We start from the raw sequence: 9,351 nt of genomic DNA on the forward strand, positions 1-9,351 counted from the left end.
ACCTGGGGTTGAAAGTCTCGATAAATGCACAGCGTTTCGGCGGGTACACCGGCTTCCGCGAGTGTGACGCTTATTTTGAGCGACGAACAAATAATACGATATAATTTTATTTTTATATTTCAAAATCACAGTAATCTCCCAATTTAGAACTACAAGTTAAAAAGAACTAAACACAAATAAAATACACTTCAGCTAAATACTTCTAATTTATTTTCCAAACCACCCGGAGCCGCAAAATAAGGACTAAAGAGCCGCGGGTTTCCGACCCCTGGTGTAAAGCAAAGCAAGTTTATTTATATAGCACAACACAGCAAGGTGATTCAAAGTACTTTACAGAGACATAAAAAAACAAATAAAAAGCATTTAAAATGGGATAAAAGAAGAAGAAAGGAGCAGTAGACAGAATCAGTAGTTAAAATGTAAGTTTTGAAATTTAAGCTTAAAAGTAGAACAGTGCGGATTTGGTGCTTTATTCAAATGTAGCTGAGAACAGGTGAGTCTTCAACCTGGATTTAAATAAACTCAGTGTTTCAGCTGATCTGAGGCTTTCTGGGAGTTTGTTAGGGGGAGCTATTGACAAGCTCATTGACTGAACCTTTGGGCAGGCCAGATGCTGGGAAGAGCTGGTTAAAGATCTCACTACTGTATTCAGTTATACACCGTTTTGTGATCACTGCTGCTGACATATTTGTGTGGGCTGAAATTTTACTTTCAACAAAAACACAGTAGCCTAATGGTCAGACAGGCCCACATCAGACACAGTAACCTTTGAAATGCTCAGGCCCTTGGAGATCAGTAGGTCAACAGTGTGTCCTCTATTATTATACTATTAGTATTTCACTATTAATCACAGTGTTACTAAATAAAAGGATCTGGCTTGCATCAGTCACATGACTAACATTAACCAATGATCACCCTTGACGTCAGCGCACACTGGTTAACTGGGAACGCGCTCACAAAGAGCATGCGCATTTCCATACTGCCTGATTGGTGTAGAGCTGTGAACTGGGAGACTGGTCCGATTAGCCCTTATCTTTTTTTACTTTGCACCCAAATTCTTGCCTCTCATATTTCGAATAGCCCTGTGAAGGGTATAAACATAGCAGACAGAGAGATTGTCATCAGTCAATTGGCAGATGATATTTATTGATGTGAAGGATCAACGCTGGTTTCTAACCGGAACTCTTCAGTGGGGTAGAAGCATACAAGCAGACAGCTCACTCTGTTGGTGAGATCTTTATGAAGTGAAGCACGGGACCCACGTCCTCGCTGTTTACTAACGGAGTGCTTCAGCGACTTTTAAAATGTTAGGCTGTTGTAATGAGCAGGTTTGTCCTCTGGGTGGTGCTCTCGTTGTTTGGGTGCAGGTGTGGAGTTCAGAAACAGCACAGGCTCATAAAGCCCGTTCCTATCCAAGACCTGCCTGCTGACAACATCCTCCAGTCCTGTGACGATGAGGAGCGACTGCAGCAGGTGTCTGGTGATGAAGACCCCATGATATCACAGAGCCTGATATTTCTCCCAAACGTTGGTGCTCCATATGTGGTCCCCACAGTCACCTGTTCACAGGTGTCATCTGTCATCCTCTCTTTCAATGCAGCTTTAAACCAAATGTGCAGTGAATCCGTGACGGCAGAGCTGACACCTGAATCTGTTCTAACAGACTGAGCATGTGCGCAGCAGCACTGACCTCAAACATGAGATTCACTCTTTGATGCACGGCCGAGCTCTCAGGCCTGAGTCTGCTTAAAAAGGAGTGCAGAGGTCTCGCCGAGGCTCAGGGATTAAAGCTGGCACCGTGTAATCTGAGACGCGCTGCAGCCCACCTGCACACTTCACACACTCTTCACCAGAACTGGGAAGTAACAAAGTACAAATACTTACTGTACTTAAGTAGAATTCTCAGGTATCTGTTCTTCAGTAATTTTTCCTGACTACTTGTTACTTTTTTAAACTAGTAGCTGTACTTTCTACTCCTTACCAGAGGTGGGTTGAGTATCCAAAAATTGTACTCAAGAGTAGCGTCACTTTAAAATATTACTACTCAAGTAAAAGTGACAGGTAGTTGGTGAAAAGACTACTCAAGCACTGAGTAACTGGTTGTAATGTCTGATTTATTTTTTTTAAATAAACAAAAATAAATAAAAATACAAATTGTAGTATTTTCAAAAAGAACATACGTGAAAACATCCAGATTAAGTTTTTCACAACCTAAAGCTTTTATAACCAATAGCTACAGTAAATGACATACAGTGGTTTGCAAAAGTATTCGGCCCCCTTGAACTTTTCCACATGTTGTCACATTACAGCCACAAACATGAATCAATGTTATTGGAATTCCACGTGAAAGACCAACACAAAGTGGTGCACACGTGAGAAGTGGAACGAAAATCAGACATGATTCCAAACATTTTTTTTACAAATAAATAACTGCAAAGTGGGGTGTGCGTAATTATTCACCCCCTGAGTCAATACTTTGTAGAACCACCTTTTGCTGCAGTTCCAGCTGCCAGTCTTTTAGGGTCTGTCTCTACCAGCTTTGCACATTCTTCTTTGCAAAATAGCTCCAGCTCAGTCAGATTAGATGGACAGCGTTTGTGAACAGCAGTTTTCAGATCTTGCCACAGATTCTCGATTGGCCCACCTCCACCTTTCCATGGAACACCAGCTTCCTGATGGACAGGCAACAGCAGGTGAGACTGAGGAGTATCACATCCCACACCAGACCATCAGCTCTTCTCCCTCTACACCAGAGGTGGGCAACTCCAGGCCTCAAGGGCCGGTGTCCCTGCAGGTTTTAGATGTGTCCTTGAACCAACACAGCTTATTTAAATGGCTAAATTAGCTCCTCAACATGTCCTGAAGTTCTCCAGAGGCCTGGTAAGGAACTAATCATGTGATTCAGGTTTGTTGACCCAAGGTGAGATCTAAAACCTGCAGGACACCGGCCCTCGTGGACTGAGATTGCCCACCTCTGGTCTAGCCTCCTAACGCAGGCTGTTTAAACCTAATAAGCTGCTGTTTGACATAATAAACCCTGTCAACCGCAGTATTGCCTTCTGTTTTAACAGTTAGAGCAGTAGAGACGAGCTGTGCTTACATGTGTGTGGAACTTTAGCTTCATTAACCAGGCTAGCTGTTAGCTTGTAGCTCATGCTAGCTAACCAGTGAGAGGTTAAAAGGACAGCCAAAGCTGCGGACACAACACCCAGAAACGTATCTCACCATAACGTAGCGCCGAAAATATGATGTGATTCTAGCTCAATCAAACTGATTGCAGGAGGAAAACCGCCTCCATATCCTCACAGTCATGTGACAGACCTCTCCACATGAGAGAGGTGGACAGGGTCCAATCCTCGAGGCCCAGTGTCCTGAAACTATTAAATGTCCTCACCACAACACACCAGAATAAAATTATTAGGTCATTAGTGGGACTCTATAGTACTTGACTGCATGCTGAGGTGGCAATTCAGCCATTTAATTCATGTGTGTTGGACTACGCCAACATGAAAACACAACATTAGACTGACATCCACCTAACCACAGTTAAAAAGAAATTTAGAGTAAACTTACCGTGACGCGGTTAGATGAGTTTTTTCATGCTGAAATGTCGGTTTGTTTTGGCTCACACTGAAGACGCGTTATATAGCTGTTCTTCTGTTCTACATTTAAGTGAAACATGCTTTGTATTTGAGGCCAAGGGTGTTCATCCTCTTCAGTTCTAGTGGAGACGGTTGCCTCTGCCATGTTTTTATGTGTTTCTTCTTTCTTGGGTCGCTCTGCCCGCCATAGTGTATAACTGGTCGTGTAACTACATGGCTACATCTGATTGGTGAAACTGCACTGGTGGCATGATCTATTATTAGTAGCATTATCTAATTATGTGTGAAATTAATTATTTTAACAAGTTGAATATTGCCAAATATAGTGGAGTAAAAGTAATGTTTCTTCTTCACAAATGTACTCAAGTAAACGTAAAAAGTATGGTGCAATAAAAGTACTTTTAGAAGTACTTAAAAAAAACTTTTTATAGGAATTCATTTATTCATTCATATGAATTTTACATTTGCTCAAATCTGGATGAATCCAGGTGTGTACATCCACAGAGAGCAGCAGGTCAGCTGATCACAGCCTGCACACTAAGAAACTACTGGAGCTCTCAGTGGAAATGACTTTCAGTCTTTCCCCCACACTGAGACATGACAGCTGATTTAAAGGTTCCTCCACCTGCTGAATCCACGTTAACCTCTGACTGTACACATATTCCTGTTTGGAGACAAAGTCCCCCTCTACAATGTAGGCAACAGGAAATAGAGACTTGTTTTTATTTCTATGCTTTTTATTCTGATTCAAGCTGAGAACAATTAGAATAAACAAATTTCTGCTTCAAGTTAATTAGAAAGGTACTCTTTGTCTCAGCTGGAGCCCCCCACACATGTATGTACGTACATACGTCTGGTGTTGCTTTGCTGCTTACCCTAACCATAAAAATGAATGCTTAAGCCTGAGCCTAACCACAGTCATAACCCAGCTGTAGCCCTGAAATCACATTTCATTGTGAAAAAGCCTTCAGCTCTCATGGGGACCTGGGTTATGGTCCCCGTGAGTAGAGTAAATTTCAGATTTTGGTTCCCACCATGACAGGGAAAACCAGTTCACAGATACAAACACACACACAGTATTTTCATGGCTCTGCTGTTTATATGCGCTCAGGCCAATTAAAGGCTCCTTCTGCAGAATTTCAAACATCTCTGAAATGCTAAAGTCAGACGGCTTCTCTCCTCCTCCTGATGCTCGTGAGTCATCTGTCACTCTGTTCTGTGGGCGTCTGAACAAACTGACTCGCTGCTGAGGCCAGTTTGAGGCGAGAAGAAAGATTCTCGCCATCTGAATGAAAACACGGATCTGAGCGGAGTCGGTAGACCAATCAGTGAGTCTATGAGCGGGAGAGCCCGCACACCACACCTCCGACCTCTACAGCCAAGTCAGGTCACGTTAGTGGACTCGTGTAGCACGACTTAGAGGGCCAGGCTCGAGACCGTCACACATGTTCGTTTAAATCTTGCAGATGCGATCGTCACCTCAAACCCAGCGTCAGAGCAGTGGGGAAATAGTCCCCTGTGACAGCTGTTTGACTCCACCCTGTAAGGACTCATCTTCAGACCATGTGAGAACACGCAACATTAAAAAGTTAAGAGGTCACAAACATGATTTATGGATAAACCTCTTCCATTAATAAAGTTCTGACGCTCCATTTAAATGAGAGTCTCAGGTGAGCTCAGGTGTTCAGGAAGTTTACTCTGTTGCTCGTTGATTTGGTAAAATCCCAGTTGCAGGTTTTTGTATCAGGTCTAAACTGCTCAAAAGAAACACATGAACAAGTAATGTAATGTAGACAGACATCCTTTTATTGTTGATGTATTTTTAATAGATATTCAGTCAAATTCAGTGTTATTTATGTAGCACTCGCCTCAAGGTGCTTTATATTATAAAAGAAGTGATCCACAGTAGGTACTGGTACTGTACTGTTGAGGATGGTGAGCCGGGGTTCTTCTAAAGTCAGCCGCCATCTCCACAGTCTTGAGTGGGTTCAGCTCCAGGTGGTTCTGACTGCACCAGTGGACCAGCTGCTCCACCTCCTGTCTGTATGCAGATTGCATCGTTCTGGACCAGACCAGTAACAGTGGTCTCCCTAACCCTCCACGAACTTCAGGTATTCTCAGATGGTTCTTCTGAGGTGCAGTCGTCAGTGTAGAGCAGGGGTGGGCAATTCCAGGCCTCGAGGGCCGGTGTCCTGCAGGTTTTAGATCTCACCTTGGATCAACACACCTGAATCACATGATTAGTTCCATACCAGGCCTCTGGAGAACTTCAGGACATGTTGAGGAGCTAATTTAGCCATTTAAATAAGCTGTGTTGGTTCAAGGACACATCTAAAACCTGCAGGGACACCGGCCCTTGAGGCCTGGAGTTGCCCACCCCTGGTGTAGAGGGAGAAGAGCTGATGGTCTGGTGTGGGATGTGATACTCCTCAGTCTCACCTGCTGTTGCCTGGAAGCTGGTGTTCCATGGAAAGGTGGAGGTGGGCACAGTGAGATGGGTGAGCTTTCGATGGAGGATATCTGGGATTACGGTGTTGAAGGCCGAGCTGAAGTCCAGGAACAGTATCCCAGGTTGGTTGGGGCGATGCAGTTGTGTGTGTTGGAGTCCCAAAGTGACTGCATACTCGGCCAACCACTGTGCCCAGTTTCTCCTCGGGGTTGGCTTCCAGCTTCCTGGTTGGGTTGTTATTCCTGAATGTGGAAACAGTCTTGATCTGCACACACAAGTCCTCAAAAACATGGTTTCATGATGTCACAGTTCTATACCTCCACCCTGTACGCTGTCTCATCCCCATCAGAGATGAGCCCAAACATGGCGGTGTCATCGGCATACTTGACCATGAAGTTGGTTGGGTGGGTAGGTGTACAGGGTGTACATCAGGGGCTGAGAACGCAGCCCTGTGGGGATCCGGTGCTGACAGTGGGGGGAGGTGGGGGCCAAGTACTTACAAATAATTAGTAATGTGATGACTAGGATAATGAAAGACACCAGGTACAGCGATTGTCTGAATCCACTGTTATTTGTACAATCTCATCATCAAGTTTGCTGATGACACCACAGACTCATCTCCCTTTGAGATGAGGCAGCCTACAGAGAGGAAGTCCTGAAGTTGGCAGCCTGGTGTTCAGAGAACAACCTGGCACTGAACACCAAGAAAACCAAAGAGGTCATTGTCAACTTCAGGAGGTACAGCACTGACTTAACCCCCTTTACATCAACAGGGAGTGTGTGGAGAGGCTCCACAGCTTCCAGTTCCTTGGTGTCCTCATCTCCACTGACATCTCCTGGACAGACAACATCTCAGTGGTCGTTAAAAAGGCACAACAGCGGCTGCACTTCCTGAGGGTCCTCAGGAAGTAGAAGCTGGACTCAGACCCACCTTTTACCGCTCATTTGTGGAGAGCCTGCTTACACACTGCATCACAGTATGGTACAGCAACTGCACTAAGGCGGACAGAGTGAGGCTTCAGCTGCCCTCTCCCCTCCTTGATGTACATTTATTCCTCCCGCTGCCTCAGCAGAGCAGCAAACATTATCAAGAACAGCTCCCACCCTGGTTTCAACATGTTCAGCCTGCTTTCCTCAGGGCAGCACTACAGGTGCATCAACACAAAACCCCACAGACTCAAAAACTGTTTCTTTGCAAGAGCCATAACCACCCTGAACTCACACATGCACTGACAACACAGCTCCAGCCCCCAATCCAAGGACTACTATACACAGACAACACAGCTACCATCAGCACTGTGCAATACTGAGTTACGTGCAAAAACCCACACTGTAAATATATAACATTATGTATTTTTCCCCCAATATTTGTATATTTGTACTTGTTATATGTTTGAATACTGTTCATATGTATGTAGTGCTGCAGAACTTTTGCCTCATGTCTGCACTGAGCAGGAGATGCTCTGAATCTCATTGTACATGTGTGGTGTGTGTAGTGACAAAAAAGGCATTCTATTCTATTCTATTCTATTCTATTCTATTCTATTCTAATAAAAGATTTTTCCTCTCTGTCTGTTTCTGTAGTATACAGTGAGCATGTATACATGGGGATTAAACAGGCTTAGGTTTCTTCCAGCTCCTTTTTGATTATGTTATTTATTGTGATTGTTGTTTGTATAGTTTATGTTTTAACATGTTTGAAATAAACCCTCACAGACAGAAAACACTGTCTGCTTCTTGGGGATAACAGGAAAACCTGAACTCTGGGTCTCACATACGATCATGTAGGTCATCCTGTCATCATCATGAATAAATAAAAAGTGAAATTTTCTGATTCTTTTCACCTGCTGACACAAAGCGACTCTTCCGCCAGAGGACTCATCTTTCTCACATCTAAATAAAAGAAGAGTCCCTGAGCTATGAGTTACAGATGACAAATGAAATCAGGTTTAATTTAGCTGCAGCGGAGTGTGAGTGAGTGAATCTGTGGGGGTGAATGCCTTTGAATAGCAGCAGTGAGTCTGCGTTCAGTGATAGAGTAGCAGTTTGTAGTGGAGGTGGTGTCGAGGTTATTGGGGCTTCTAACAACACTGACGTGTCCTGCAGCCTGCCCACACAGAAAAAATAGATCTTTCAGTTTGACTCACACGATGATCCTCCACCTCTCATCACGTTTCTCTGGACGTCTTCCCTCCTCGCAGCCCGTCTGCACGTTCATGTCGTCACTGCCTCCGTCAGACTGTATGCACGTTTGATCAAAAACACCTCACCTGTAAAAATAAACTAACAGTCCTGATGGAAGGAGAAGGTCCTCACCAAGAGTTTAGCAGGGATAAATTTAGCCAGCGCGGACAGAACAAGCTTCATTAGATTACATCATGAATAAACCCATGAGGGCACCATCTGCGTCATTTTGGTCTAACTTCATCCGCACTACTGGCACTGCAAACTTATGCAGCACAGAAACTCTGAGGAGCTGCTCTTTCACCAAAAAGTGACCCTTGATGAGTTGCTCGTTACACCTGGTCAGGAGAGTTTTGTGTTGGAGGGCATCATAGAGGATCTAAGGTTTCATATTGTCCTCCTGCTCACTGCATCTAGGTTTCAAACCTGTGCAGCATTTCCTGTTGTGGACAACGGATACTCCACTGGCCTGACCTTTGGAGTCCACCTCCTGTGGATTTATCAAACACAGAATAGTCAACCTCATTGGGGGTGAGACTGGGGAGCTTTTCGTTTGAGTTTAATTATTTCAGCATTGTGCAGAATACTTTGAGGAGTTCCACAAAAGACAGCGTTTTCTTTGGATTAGTGGGTTTCATTACTTTTGTCTGGTTAGCTTTAGTGGATGTCCAAATCCATGTATTGAAGACATAAAAAGTCCTTTGGGTCAAGTTTGCATGACCTCTGCATCCCTTAGGTATGGCTGATCTGCCAGGTTTCCTCCTAAGTGCAGTGGAGAATGTGGGTGATGCCTCAGGAACATTTTCCTGATTTATAGGGTGTAACCGGTTTCTGCTTATCGTCTGGTGCAAGTCTAATCAAGTACCTACCACAAGTATCTGTCTAGACTAGGATTGAGATTAATTCTGGATATACTGGCACAGACTCTGTGGCATTATCGTTACTGCTGCACTTGTTCTGGTACACATGTCTATGGATTTGTGGCCTAACAAAGTACCTGGTTGGAATAATGAAATGCTTGTTTGGTTAAAATGGCTAACATGAAACAGATAGTAAATCGAAAAGCGCATGACAGGAGAGATTACAAGGAGGCACAACAAGGAGGCACAAGAAGGT

Source organism: Pundamilia nyererei, unplaced genomic scaffold (genome assembly GCF_000239375.1).
Source record: "Pundamilia nyererei isolate P.nyererei 1_Seehausen unplaced genomic scaffold, PunNye1.0 scaffold00365, whole genome shotgun sequence".
Classification (NCBI taxonomy): domain Eukaryota; kingdom Metazoa; phylum Chordata; class Actinopteri; order Cichliformes; family Cichlidae; genus Pundamilia; species Pundamilia nyererei.